The sequence below is a fragment of the Odocoileus virginianus genome, chromosome 6, assembly GCF_023699985.2.
Source record: "Odocoileus virginianus isolate 20LAN1187 ecotype Illinois chromosome 6, Ovbor_1.2, whole genome shotgun sequence".
In the NCBI taxonomy this organism is placed as follows: domain Eukaryota; kingdom Metazoa; phylum Chordata; class Mammalia; order Artiodactyla; family Cervidae; genus Odocoileus; species Odocoileus virginianus.
In genome coordinates this window covers 30,550,435-30,565,987 of record NC_069679.1, presented here as the reverse complement: position 1 = coordinate 30,565,987, position 15,553 = coordinate 30,550,435, and positions in this window count along the sequence as shown.

Genomic DNA, 15,553 nt, shown 5'->3' with positions numbered 1-15,553 from the left:
TGAACATGGGGGATTCTAAGAACAACTCTACTCTGAAAAATTCCTGGAGAAAATAAAGACTGTCTTCAGGAAGTGATTACTTTTTCTTGCTCCAACTAGCTGAGGAAAAGTTAAATAAATTGGTTGGGTCTATTTCGACCCAGAGAAGGGGACACAGAGAAGTTTCATTCTGGTGCCTAAGCAGGAACCTGCCAACCTGATTTTGTTGGCTTGCTCCAGTAATGTTAACACAGCTGGGGCACATCTGAAATTGGATTCATCACATGATTAAATTTTCAATAGTCAATATTATTCTCCAAGAAACATCTGTCCTCTTTAAGCATAAATACGAGACTTGAATATGGATATGATAAGAATCACTATAGCTGCATAGTCCAATGCTTTAGTGGTGATCCTAATCTCTCTAATTCTCCAACAGAGTATGATAAGTCTTCTGAAAGATCATTATGACCCAGAGATTTCCACTTGAGTTTTCCTCACTTCATGGTTTATGGGGAAGAAGTAAGGGGAGGAAAGGGAAGAGGTAATGCACTATGTTACTGAGTTATTATCTCAGTAACTACCATAGTTACTAGGCCATCAACAGGATGAGTTCATAGTCTCATCTATGCCACTAGAACCAGTGTGAGACAAGCTTGGATCAAAACTACACTTATTACTTAAATTCCATAAGCCCCTTCTTTGATGAGAGTAACACTGTGACATTCAGAATCCCTCTAATCATCCCCTAAATTTTTGTTATTTCTCTTCCATCAGTGCATAGTTACCCTGATAAAGACTACAGCTCACTTTGAAGATGAGTTAAAGGAACACTTAGAGAATGAAATTATGAAGCTATTAAGATCACATCTCAAGTGAAATTGCCCTCCCATTTGTTCAAGGGATCTTGACAACCTAAAAATTGATGATGTCCTACACTGCATCTTTTGTTCAAGTTGAGATCAGTAAAGCAACTACAATGGCAGCATCTCCCATTTTTATTTTCAGACTATAGAGGATGAACACTCTTTTCCATGTCACTGAAGATTCTTTCAAGCATGTTTATACTCACTTCTCCATTTCTCAAGGGTTTGTTAAAGAAAAATTTCTGGAGAACATAGTTAAGTGGATAAGAGGGTACTTCTGATAAATTAAGTGTAACATTCCCGTGAACATACTTTTGCAAATCCATTCTTTAACTAGCACTTCATAAACTTTCTTATACCATGATTACACAATACTGTGCTCACTCAGTTATGTCCAACTCTTTATGACCTTTGAACTGTAGCCCACCAGGCTTCTCTATCCATGGGGTTTTTCAGGCAAGGGTACTGAAGTTGGTTGCCATTTCCTTCTCCAGGGGATCTTCCAATCCATAGCACATATAGAAAATGATAATGTTGTTTGTAACACAGGGCCTCCAGTCTCCTCAAATCTCACATTCATTCCCATCTCATGGTTTGGGAGGACCTTTGTATACTTGTATACTTTGGATCTTTGTATACTTGGATTTTTAATAGGAACAGATTTGTGTTCCACCCTAAATCAAAACCAAATAGTTTTATAATCTCAAATCCATTCATCATAGACCACCATAAGTTTAGATTTAGCCAGTCAACAAAATAAATGACACCCATTCTTCCCACCTAGGTTAATCCAGGTGAGACTAAACAAATTTAGTCTCAACTAGGATTTGTACTATCTTCTTTTGTCAAGTAAATTCAAAATCCATATTTGTAAATATTCTTTAGTATCCATGATTTATTTACAAAAATTTTAATTTCCCTCTTCTCGAGTGAGTATACCTTGGAGTTTGTTCCTTGGGCATGCAAGCATCTGATTCCAGTTACAGGTTGGGAGTTAATGGTAGGTAACCATTAATGGTAGGTTACCTATCATTAACTCCCATTAGTTAACAGTGGCGGGGCAGAAAAGAAGTTGTTATTTTCTGGGAAGGTTTCTCACTTAGGTGTGTTTGTTACATGATCTTCCAGGAAGACAGAACTAGCATCTTCAGAGGTACAGAAGGGTCAATTCTGTCACTAAAGGGAGCTCAAGGACATCTGTGAATATGGGGTACCTGTAGTTGTCTCAATTCTTTTAAATGTCACAGTTCTTCCTAGTAGGTTCCAATGTTTCTTATTCATTTTCCATTTTTTTCACATAAGGAAACAGAAGATGAAAATTAAACTTCATGCATGGAAAATGCAAACCCTCTTCTAATTTTAGTTTCAGGAACTCTGAAACAAGTAATGAGTTTTATTCAGGATATTTAAAAAATTTTTTTCCATTGTTCTGTAACCCAGTAAACTAAGACTAGAACCCTGAGTCTAGTAATTTTTTCATAAAACTTTCCCAGGGCAGGTAGTAGTACAAACGCTCCACCATTTCCAACTTCAATCCACCAAAATTACAAAGTAGAGAAGAAATATGGGCAATAGTTCAGTTCAGTTCAGTCACTCAGCTGTGTCCAACTCTGCGACCCCATGGAATGCAGCACACCAGACTTCCCTGTCCATCACCAACTCCCGGAGTTACTCAAAATCATGGCCATTGAGACAGTGATGCCAGCAAACCATTTCAACCTCTGCCATCCCCTTCTCCTTCCACCTTCAATCTTTCCCAACATCAGGGTCTTTTCAAATGAGTCGGTTCTTTGCATCATATGGCCTAGGTATTGGAGTTTCAGCTTCAGCATCAGTCAATCCAATGAATATTCAAGCCTGATTTCCTTTAGGATGGACTGTTTTGAAATCCTTGCAGTCCAAGGGACTCTCAGGAGTCTTTTCCAACCCTACGGTTCAAAAAGTTTCATTTCTCCAGTGCTCAGCTTTCTTTATACTCCAACTATCACATCTATACATGACTATTGGTAAAACCATAGCTTTGACTAGATGGACCCTTGTTGGAAAAGTAATGTCTCTGCTTTTTAATATGCTGTCTAGGTTGGTCATAACTTTTCTTCCAAGAAGAAATTGTCTTTTAATTCATGGTTGCAGTCACCATCTGCAGTGATTTTGGAGCCCAAGAAAATAAAGTCTCTCACTGTTTCCATTGCTTTCCCAGTTATTTGCCATGAGGTAATGGGACCAGATGCCACGATCTTAGTTTTCTGAATGTTGAGTTTTAAGCCAAGTTTTTCATTCTCTTCTTTGACTTTCATAAAGATACTCTTTGGTTCTTCACTTCCTGCCTAAGGGTGGTGTCATCTGCATGTCTGAAGCTATTGATATTTCTCCTGGCAATCTTGATTCCAGCTTGTGCTTCATCCAGTCCAGCATTTCTCATGATGTACACTGCATGTAAGTTAAATAAGCAGGGTGACAATATGCAGCCTTGACGTACTCCTTTTCCTATTTGGAACCAGTCTGTTGTGACATGTCCGGTTCTAACTGTTGCAACTTGACCTGCATATAGATTTTTCAGGAACCAGGTCAGGTGGTCTGGTATTCCCATCTCTTGAAGAATTTTCCACAGTTTGTTGTGATCCACACAGTCAAAGGCTTTGGCATAATCAGCAAAGCAAAAGTAGATGTTTTTCTGGAACTCTCTTTTTTTCCATGATCCAACGGATGTTGGCAATTTGATCTGTGGTCCCTCTGCCTTTTCTAAATCTGGCTTGAACATCTGGAAGTTCACGGTTCATGTATTGTTGAAGCCTGACTTGGAGAATTTTGAGCATTACTTTGCTAGTGTGTGAGATGAGTGCAATTGTGAGGTAGTTTGAGCATTCTTTGGCTTAGCCTTTCTTTGGGATTGGAATGAAAACTGACATTTTCCAGTCCTAGAGCTATGGCTGAGTTTTTCAAATTTGCTGGCATATTGAGTGCAGCACTTTCACAGCATCATCTTTTAGAATTTAAAATAGCTCAGCTGGAATTCCATCACCTCTACTAGCTTTGTTCGTAGTAATGCTTCCTAAGGCCCACTTGACTTCGCATCACAGGATGTATGACTCTAGGTGAGTGGTCACACCATCATAATTATCTGGATCATGAAGATTTCTTTTTGGTATAGTTCTTCTGTGTATTCTTGCCACTTCTTAATATTTTCTGCTTATGTTAGGTCTATACTATATCTATCCTTTATTGTACCCATCTTTGCATGAAACATTCTCTTGGTACCTCTAATTTTCTTAAAGAGATCTCTAGTCTTTTCTGTTCTTATTGCTTTCATCTATTTCTTTGCATTCATCACTGAGGTAGGCTTTCTCATCTCATCTCATCTCATTGCTATTCTTTGGAACTCTGCTTTCAAAAGTATATGTTTCCTTTTCTCCTTTGCCTTTAGATTCTCTTCTTCTCTCATCTCATTATAAGGCCTCCTCAGACAACCATTTTGCCCTTTTGCATTTCTTTTTCTTGGGGATGGTCCTGATCACTGCCTCCTGTACAATGTTATGAACTTCCGTCCATAGTTCTTCAGGCACCCTGTCTATCAGATATAATCCCTTGAATCTATTTGTTACTTCTAGGAGGAGAAGGGGACAACAGAGGATGAGATGGTTGGATGGTATCACCAACTCGATGGACATGGGTTTGGGTGAACTCCGGGAGTTGGTGATGGACAGGGAGGCCTGGTGTGCTGCAGTTCATGGGGTTAAAAAGATCAGACACGACTGAGCGATTGAACTGAACTGACTGTATTATCGTAAGGGATTTGATTTAGGTCATACCTGAATGGTCTAGTGTTTTCCCTATTTTCTTCAATTTAACTCTGATTTTGGCAAAAAGGAGTTCATGATCTGAGCCACAGTCAGCTTCAGGTTTTGTTTTTGCTACTGTATAGAGCTTCTCCATCTTTGGCTGCAAAGAATATAATAAACATGTTTTTGGTATTGACCATTTGGTGATGTCCATGTGTAGAGCCTTCTCTTGTATTGTTGGAAGACGATGTTTGCTATGATCAGTGTGTTCTCTTGGCAAGACTTTATTATCCTTTGTGTGCATCATTCTGTACTCCAAGGCCAAATTTGCCTGTTACTCCGGGTATCTCTTCACTTCCTACTTTTGCATTCTAGTCTCCTATAATGAAAAGGACATTTTTTGGTGTGTTAGTTCTAGAAGGTCTTGTAGTTCTTCATAGAACCATTCAACTTCAGCTTCTTCAGCATTACTGATCAGGGCATAGACTTTGATTACTGTGATATTGAATGGCTTGCCTTGGAAACAAACAGAGATCATTCTGTTGTTTTTGAGATTGCATTCAAGTACTGCATTTCAGACTCTTTTGTTGACTATGATGGCTTCTCCATTTTTTCTAAGGGATTCTTGCCCTAGTAGTAGATATAATGGTCATCTGGATTGAACTCACCCATTTTGATCCATTTTAGTTCACTGATTCCTAAAATGTCAATGTTCACTCTTGCCACCTCCTGGTTGACCACTTCCAATTTGCCTTGATTCTTGGACCTAACATTACAGGTTCTTATGCAACATTCCTCTCTACAGCATCAGACTTTACTTCCATCACCAGTCACACCCACAACTGGGTGTTGTTTTTGCTTTGTCTCTGTCTCTTCATTCTTAATGGAGTTATTTTTCCACTGTTCTCCAGTAGCATATTGGGTACCTACCAACCTGGGGAATCTCATCTTTCAGTGTCCTATCTTTCTGCCTTTTCATACTGTTCATGGGGTTCTCAAGGCAAGAATATTGAAGTGGTTTGCTATTCCCTTCTCCAGTGGACCATGTTATGTCAGAACTCTCCACCATAACCCATCTGTCTTGGTTGGTCCTACATGGCATAGTTCATAGTTTCATTGAGTTAGACAAGGCTATAGTCCATGTGATCAGATTGGTTGGTGTTCTGTGGTTGTGGTTTTCACTCTGTCTACCCTCTGATGGATAAGGATAAGAGGATTATGGAAACTTCCTGATGGGTTAGACTGACTGAGGTGGAAACTGGTTCTTGTTCTGATGGGCAGGGCCATGGTCAGTAAATCTTTAATCCAATTCTGTTTATGGGTGGGGTTTTGTTCCCTCCCTATTATTTGACCTGAGGCCAAACTATTGGAGGTAATGAAGATAATGGGGACCTCCTTCAAAAGGCCCCGTGCATGCACTGCTACACTCAGTACCCCCAACCCAACAGCAGGCCACTGCTGGCACACGCCTCCACCAGAGAACCCTGGACACTAACGGGCAAGTCTGGGTCAGTCTCTTGCGTGGTCACTGCTCCTTTCCCCTGGGTCCTGGTGCACACAAGGTTTTGTTTGTGCCCTCCAAGAGTCTGTTTCCCCAGTCCTGTGTAAGTTCTGGTGGCTCTATGGTGGGGTCAATGGTGGCCTCCTCCAAGAGGGCTTATATCATACCTAGGTCTACTGCACCCAGAGCCCATGCCCTGGCAGCAGCCCATTGCTGACCCATACATCCTCAGGAGATACTCAAACACAGTTCTGGCTCAGTCTCTGGGTCCCGGTGCACATAAGGTAGGTTTGAACCCTCTAAGTGTCTCTGGCAGGTATGGGGTTTGATTCTAAACAGGATTTCACCCCTCCTACCATCTTTCTGGGACTTCTCCTTTGCCCTTGGACATGTGGTATCTCCTCAAAGTTGCTCCAGCACCACACAGCCGCCTCTCCAGGATGACCAACTAATGTGAGGTGGCTTCAGCATATCACTGTTTCCCAAAACCGCGCTATTCAACTGACAAGACAAGACAGCCATGATGAAGAACTTGAGGAATCAGGAAGGTGCTGCCAAAGCTGCAAACTCCCAAAACACTGCAGTTACCCTGAAATATATCAGAAAAATGGACACTTTGCATATAACCCATCGCCCAAATCAGAGTACTACCTACAGAAGAGTTAGGAAAATGTAGTATTGGCTTTTTAGCCTTTTCATTATAAGAAGTTATGTTTGAACTGTGTTAGAATTATTTCAAAGCTAATCAATGTAAATTATAGATCACATCCACTAATATGGGCTTAGATTGTTTTACATAGCTATTGTAGAGTGAAGAAAATAATCATGTATTTGTATCTATGTGCATAGATATATCTGGAGTAGGAAATGGCAACCATCTCTGTATTCTTGCCTGGAGAATCCCATGGACAGAGGAGACTGGTGGGTTGCAGTCCATGTGGTCACAAAAGTCAAACATGACTGGGTGACTGAGCACGTATGCACACGTAGATAATGTGTGTTAAAAAGTACTAGAGAATATAACTCTGTTAATTCAGGTAATTAACAAGAATGAAGATCAAGAAGGAGAGAAGCAGGAAAGCCATTTTAAAAAGTAAAGCAAAAAAACAGCAACAATAAAAAACCAATCAACTATATTGATTATTTATTTATGCAAATAAATCCTATATATGCCTCTTTATTTGAGAAAGAAATGGCAACTCACTCTAGTATTCTTGCCCGGGAAATCCCATGGATAGAGGAGCCTGGTGGACTACTGTTCATGGAGTAGCAAGAGTCAGATATGGCTTAGCAACTAAACTACCACCATACCTATTTATTTGCAAAATGAAATAGAAAGTATTGCATTATATCTTTATCTACTAATTTGTAAGGATATTCATGAAAACATGATATGATAAAAATTAGCATTCAGAAATATTTGTAGTATAATTTGATTTTGGAAAAAGTTCACAAGCAAACCTCCCACATAAGTATATATGGTATGAATATGTTTGTGTGATTAAAAGAAAGATATGGAAGGACATAAACTAAGCCCTTATTGTTAGGTGAATTGTGTGTTTTATTTTTAGTATGATAATATACTAATTTTATAATTAAACATTAAAATATAGATAATTTGAAATTCAAAATTTCATGAAATTGTGTCTCTGCAGTTGATTGACTCATGTAAATGAGATGAAATGAAAATTAATATTGCTTGACTGTTTTGCAAATGAAGTTTCAACAGTGTACATATTTTCACAAGAATGAATCTTATTTGATCACCAGAGAGTAAGAACAAACTGTATTGATAAATAGAAAGAAGCAAATAGAATAAACTATAGAGAGTTTTGATTAGGTAATGAATGAACATTCTCAGGGTAAGGGAGGCCAGCAGTTTCTATTTATGCATATGAAATATGTTCAGCAAATGACACAATTGGAAGAGAACCAAAATTGTTTTGTAGGAAGCAATGGTGGCATGGAAAATCTTTTCTTTAACTATGTATTGTATAACATCTTCACTCTACTCAGTGTTACAAATATTGGTGAAAATGTTTCATTCTGAACTAATACGATCCTGCTGAGATTTCTGAATAAAGAAATAAGTAAAATTCTATAACTAAAATACATCAAATCCTCTCTTCCATTATTTAGACAAGATACCATTGTAACAAGGAAGCCCATTGTATTTTAAATGCTTTTCCTGGCATGGTATGGAAAAGATGTCAACTTATTCACCAGTATCCTTCTTCCCACCTCACCTCTTCGCTGCAGCTGTGTGAAGTTTAAAACTTTAGATATGCTATGGAAATAATATATCATAGTGAGAAATATCTCAACAGTAAAACTAGTGTGTTCTTTGGATATAGGAGCTGTCTTCACTTCTATGGCATTCCCTTAATAATTCCTATAATTTCAGAATCAGAAAGTAAAAGTTAAGCCCATTTTATAAGATATACTTGGGATTCTTTAAGTTTTAGAATAGCAGGCCATATGGTATTCTCTGTTTTGATTTAAAATCATAAAACATATGTTGTATTTCATGTTATTATTCTTTTTTATACTTTTAATTTGATGCTGGCCTGTTAGGAATATCTAAAATGCCTCAAAATTTTTGAGGTAACTATATAATACCAAAACATATTTACAGTCATAATAATGATAAATAGAAGTACTATAACACATTGTGTTTGGGAATAATAAAGACAGGCATATGTCTTACAAATTGTGGGAAAATACATAAACACCAAGGTTCCCTGGTAGCTCAGCTGGAAAAGAATCCACATGCCATGAGGAGACTCCAGTTCAATTCCGGGGTCGGGAAGATCCACTGGAGAAAGGAAAGGCTACCCACTTCAGTATTCTGGCCTGGAGAATTCCATGGACTAGTCCATGGGGTCACAAAGAGTTGGATATGACTTAGTGACTTTCACTTTCACTCCATAAACACACCATAGCATATTGCTTTTCAGCAAATAAAGGAAATAGCACAATCCTATAGAAAACATTTCTCCAAATATTTCAACGCAGAAACCAAACTGTAATTTGTTCCAGCTCAGGATACTTCAAGTTAATACATTTTTTCAGGTATTGCAAAGAAGCTTTGAGGCAAAAGTAGATTATGAGATTTTTTATTCAAATATGATTAAAATTTGAATTCCTTCATCCTCTTCTAGTGTTTTGGAGTCTTGTTTGCTTAGTGTACATTTTTAATCTGTCTATCTCTTGTTCAATCATCACCTGTCTACATAGATTTGGAATCTTTTCTGTGTCTCTTACCTAATTTGAATATACAGGTACAAAGACAATTTGAAACTATTTCATGTGTATTAGCAAATTAGCAATACAAAAGTAAATTAAGTTCATAACATATATGGAGAAAAATGAGAGCAATTTAAAGTAAGGAAATACTTTTGTCTAAGAATAGAAATTGTCACCAAAGTATGTGCTGATGTGTGTGGTTTGCGGGGGGTAGTTCTTTTTGTAGGCTGTAAATAAAAGTTGGAATTGTCTTCTGTCAGATGCAGCTCCTGCCTTGACAGAACATATGAACTGTATAACCTCTAAATACAACCCCTGCATTAAAGTCTATGATTATAATTTCTATTAAGTTATCATAATTCAAAATTCATTATAAGCCCAATGGGCTAAAAGCTATGTGGGAAATGAATGCATCATGGTGCACTGTACAGAGAAATAGAGTGTTAGACCACCAAGAAATAGACCTCAATCCTATCGTTAGATCCTTACTTTTTCCTCCACCAAAATTCTATGAGGGTAGGGAAGCTTCTCAAGTATTCCGAGACTTATTTTAAAACACACACACACACACACAACATAAAAAGTGTGTGTATATACGTGTGTGTGTGTGTGTGTGTGTGTGTGTGTGTGTGTGTGTGTACAGATAAATTTTAGCTTAGCCCAGACAGAGTTGAGGTTCATTGCTTGAAGAACAGACGAGAAAACTCCAAAGTGAGTAGGAGAAATGAATACATTAGCGAGGATAAATGGCTGAAGTGATTTTAAAAAAGTATGAGGAAAAATAAGAGATGTGGATCCAAGTAAAAGGTCCAGGACAGCCGCAGAAGAGGGTCCGCTGATACCGAACAACACTCTCGCTGAAGTGAGAGAGCACCCATCACCTAGACAAGACTGCCACTGCTCTCAGCAGGCAGATGGACTCCGGTTATTAGGTGGAGCCATGGAAGGAAGCGGAAGTGTGTTCACAGGGGGAGTGAACTGCCCCGTCTCTTCCTAGGTAAAGCACTTGAAACTCTGAGTATATCTTGCCTTAATTCACTACATTCCTACAATTACTATAACTTTCTCTCTAGTGCCCCATATTTGATCAGAAAATTTGGATGCAATCTGAGACTCCAGTGGTCAGTAACTAGAAAAGCCATCAAGGGAAAAACTGAGTGACTTATAATTAATTTTCTGATCAGATTGTCAGATATTTGCTTACAGATAACAGGAAAGAGGGATAAAATATCTTGGTATCTTGAAGGAACAAGGAATGGAAACATATTTAAACTGGTTATATTATAACTGCAAGCATAATCAACAATGTCTATATAACTGCTGACTACTCAGTAGTCACATAAATGACTACTGAGCCTGGACAATGTGCTAAATACTGTATTATGTGTTTGACATGAAATGTTCCATTTATAATATCCACATGTGAAAAAGGTAATGTTATTTTCCTTATTCTATAGATGAGAAAAATGAGGTTTGATAGCTTATAAATTGCAGAAACCAGTTTTTTTTAATTTATATAAAATATTAAGTTCATATTTTGAATGGTTTTATGAGTTAATAGAGTCATAAAAATGTACTTAGCAAATTCCTAAAAATAAACCAGAAAAATAAAACCTAATATGTTACACAAAACATACAGGAGAATCATGTTTTAATCACTGAAAGTAGGAGGAATGTCAATTATTTGACATGGGGATAATTTTAAAAGTCTTTAAGGGATAATACTTGTTTTGTTTTAATTTTAATATTGCCCATGATACTGATTTTTATATAGTCCATGGTCCTGCACACACACATAAAAAAAAATGTTTGATCAATGTGTTTGATAAATGCTTAAATCCTTACAATTGATAGTTCACAAATCCTTTTTTGCCTACACCTTTTTTAAACAGAGTATTTTCCAGAATATAAGATAACTAGACTAAGAGCTCTTAAGGACAGTGATATTGTTATATTTATCATCTTTTTATGTGGAGATTATTAAGCATATTACCTTTGGATATGTTTCTTAACATTAAAATTGTCCAATTTTTAAAATACAGAAATATCTAATATATATACTATGTTTATGTATCTAATATTAGAAAATGTGTATAATAATATAATTAACAATTGTATAACCTTTACCTAGGTCCAGTATTATTAATATTTTTTGTCATTCTCTCTTCCTGTTTTCAATCTTTGCGCGTGCACACGCACACACACACACACATTATACATATGTACTTTTTTGCTGAATCATTTAAAAGTATATCTCAAATATCATGGCACTTCATCACTTAATACTTAAATGTGTAACCCTACTCAGTTACATATTCTATACAATCAAATCACAAATAAGAAATTCAGCATTGATTTAACATCTTATGGGAAACCATATCAAATTTCTCAGATTCTCCCAAATATATTCTTTATATTTATCTTTTTAACCTCCAGGTTTCAATCAAAATCCATGCATGGCATTTGGTTTTAATTCTCGTTAGTGCATTTTGATTTAAAAGAGTCAAAGCACAACTTTTTTTACATCTAAAACTATGATAACATAGACATTTTTAAAGAGTCTAGTCCAGGTATCGTGTAGAATATTCTGCAGTCTGAATTTGATGGATTCCTAAAAATTTGATTCAGATTAAATATTTTGGCAAGAATGCCATAGAGGTGATATCTTATACTTCATATTACATTCTACCAGGAGACACACAGTATTAGTCTGACACATTTGATGATGTTAAATTGGTCTACTTGCTAAATTGGTGGTGTTCCACCAAAAGTAAGGTTCATTTTTGGTTCTACAATTAATTAGTGATCCACAGTGATAGTTTAGATCATGAAAATGTACTTGGCCTGAATAACTTTTTTGAATGGTTTAAAATTTATTGGTTATAATTACCTGTATCCTTAAGAGTATCAGTTATTACACTGGTGAATGTAAAATAGTGATTTTTAGAATTCCATATTCCCTATGCTTTTGTTGGTTTTCTTCTGAAAAAAATGATATCCAAACTTTGAGAATTATAATGAATTCATGAATTATTTTCTTAAGTGTTAAACATCCATTACCATTATTTATTCTTTTGGATACTCTACTTGTAAAGATTTGACCAGTGGGAGCCCTTCAAGCCAGTTCCTCTGAACTTTTTTATATGCCTCTGCCAATTTTTAAGCATGCTGTGCTTTCTCTCACAAGATATATCCACCATGGACTCACCTTGTTCTTTCCCTATCTCAGACCTGATATCAGTCATTTCTCCAAGAAGACCTGGTTACTTTTTAGTAGGAAATTTTATTTAGGAAGAGCTAAGAGCTAGTTATGGCTCTTGCTATAGTGGTGATTGCATTTAAATTTTTAAGTACCTTTGGTGAAATAAGCTAGGATTTATATATATTGATATAATCATATTGCTATAATATTGTATGTATATACAGATATCTGATAATATATTTCAGAAAGACTGACTATAGATAGAGAAAGAGATGAGCTTTGCTTTTTTGAGCCAATCTGAGAATCTGTTTCTCCAGTATGTGAACAAAACCCATTACATTAATGTATAGGACTGAAATGTTGGCTTTCTGCTGCTGCTGCTAAGTCGCTTCAGTCGTGTCTGACTCTGTGTGACCCCATAGACGGCAGCCCACCAGGCTCCCCCATCCCTGGAATTCTCCAGGCAAGAATACTGGAGTGGCTTGCCATTTCCTTCTCCAATGAATGAAAGTGAAAAGTGAAAGTGAAGTCGCTCAGTCCTGTCCGACTCTTAGAGGCCCCATGGACTGCAGCCCACCAGGCTCCTCTGTCCTTGGGATTTTCCAGGCAAGAGTACTGGAGTGGGTTGCCATTGCCTTCTCTGAATGTTTGCTTGAAACTCTACCATATTATTATATATCACTCTGACTCTGTCCCTGTATGTTTCTTTTTCTTTTGTTTTATTTTGAAAATGTTTCTAGTTTTACCCAGGTTGTTACCTTTTTGTCTTATTGTCAACAAGGGTAACTAATTGTTTTTCCTGGAAAAACAAAATCTGGTGAATAGAAGTTCCATCTACTTTATAACTCTTGGTTAGTTCTGAGTCAGAAGGTATAAATTGAAAAAGAAGGTGATTTTTCTTGAAAAAGAACCCTGTAACATCTCTGCAAGTAAGTATTCCCAATCCTTATCCAAATGTCCTTGCTGCAATTTTTCAAACTAACTGCATATATTGGGGAAAGGAGAAAACCCAGATCTTTTGAAGGTCATTACATACAATGTGCAAACTGACTTCTGTGCTAGATTATATTAAAATACTATGGTGATCACCAAGTTAGACTGGCAAAGTATGAAATACAGTTGATAAATATACCATTGTCAAAATTCATCTGACAGAGAGTCCAATGAATCTGAAGCTTCAATTTTAGGTTATTTTCCTAAGTTCTGAATAAAGAATTAGCATAGATACACCTTTCAACTAGAACCCTCAGTTTGGTTCCCTGACTTACAGGAAAAGCATTGGTAACAATCAAATGACATCAACAACTCAATGGATGTGAGTTTGAGCAAGCTCCAGGAGCTGGTAATGGACAGGAAAGCCTGGCATGCTGTAGTCCATGGGGTCACAAAGACTTGGATATGACTGAGCAACTCAACTGAACTGAACAATCAAATGGAAATGCCGTAAACTGGTCTTTTTCAAAAGGAAAAGAAGCTGTACTCAATCAGGGTGACATTGCAGAGAGTAGAGCTCCATTCAATAGCTTGGGTATAGATTACTGCACTGATTATAGTTTCTTTACTGAAACAGATAAATGCAACTTCTGGCACTTTTATTGTGACTATTGATTGGAAAAATTACTCCTATCTGATTAAAGCGAGAAACATCCATTCAATACCCCAGAGAACTTTTTAAGCAGCTTGAAGTGTGGGACTTCATCTGCTTATGACATTAGTAGAAGTGAAAAGGGGAGTTTCTACAAATGATGTATTTTGGCTAGATGAAACCAGTTTTGGATAGTTCACCATGATGAAAGAATGTAGAACACACATATTTTCACAGCACCTATTTCACTGTGAAACTTCAATAAATAGTTTGAATTCTAAATGAATAAATTAAAAAATAAAGAACACTAAAAATACAAATTAAATAATTAAAGTTATGAAACAGGATGCAACATCATACATACTTGAAGAGAAAGTTCAGTTCAGCTCAGTCACTCAGTCGTTTCCGACTCTGCAAACCAAGGACTGCAACACACCAGGCTTCCCTGTACATCACCAACTCCTGGAGCTTACTCAAAACTCATGTACATCTAGTCAGTGATGTCATCCACATTCAACCATCACATCCTCTGTTGTCCCCTTCTCCTCCTGGCTTCAATCTTTCCCCAAATCAAGGTCTTTTCAAATGAATCAGTTCTTTGTATCAGGTGGCCAAATATTGTAGTTTCAGCTTCAGAATCAGCCCTTCCAATGAATATTCAGGACTGATTTCCTTTAGGATGGAATGGTTGGATCTCCTTGCAGTCCAAGAGACTCTCATGAGTCTTCTCCAACACTGCAGTTCAAAAGCATCAATTCCTTGACACTCAGCTTTCTTTATAGTCCAAATCTCACATCCATCTATGACTACTGGAAAAACCATAGGTTTGACTAGATGGACCTTTGTTGGCAAAGTAATGTCTCTGCTTTTTAATATGCTGTCTAGGTTGGTCATAACTTTTCTTCCAAGGAGCAATCGTCTTTTATTTTCATGGCTTGAGTCATTATCTGCAGTGATTTTTGGGGTCCAAGTAAATAAGGTCTCTCACTGTTTCCATTGTTTCCCCATCTATTTGCCATGAAGTAATGGGACCAGATATCATGATCTTAGTTTTCTGAATCTTGTTTTAAGCCAACTTTTTTACTCTTCTTTCCCTTTGATCAAGTGGCTCTTTAGTTCCTCTTCTCTTTCTGCCATAAGGATGGTATCATCTGCATATCTGAGGTTATTTATATTTCTTCCAGCAATCTTGATTCCAGCTTGTGCTTCATCCAGTCCAGCATTTCACATGATGTACTCTGCATATAAGCTGAATAAATGGAGTGACAATATACAGCTTTGACTTACTCCTTTCTCAATTTGGGACCAGTCTGTTGTTCCATGTCCAGTTCTAACTGTTGATTCTTGACCTGCATACAGAATTCTCAGGAGGCAGGTAAGGTGCTCTTGTATTCC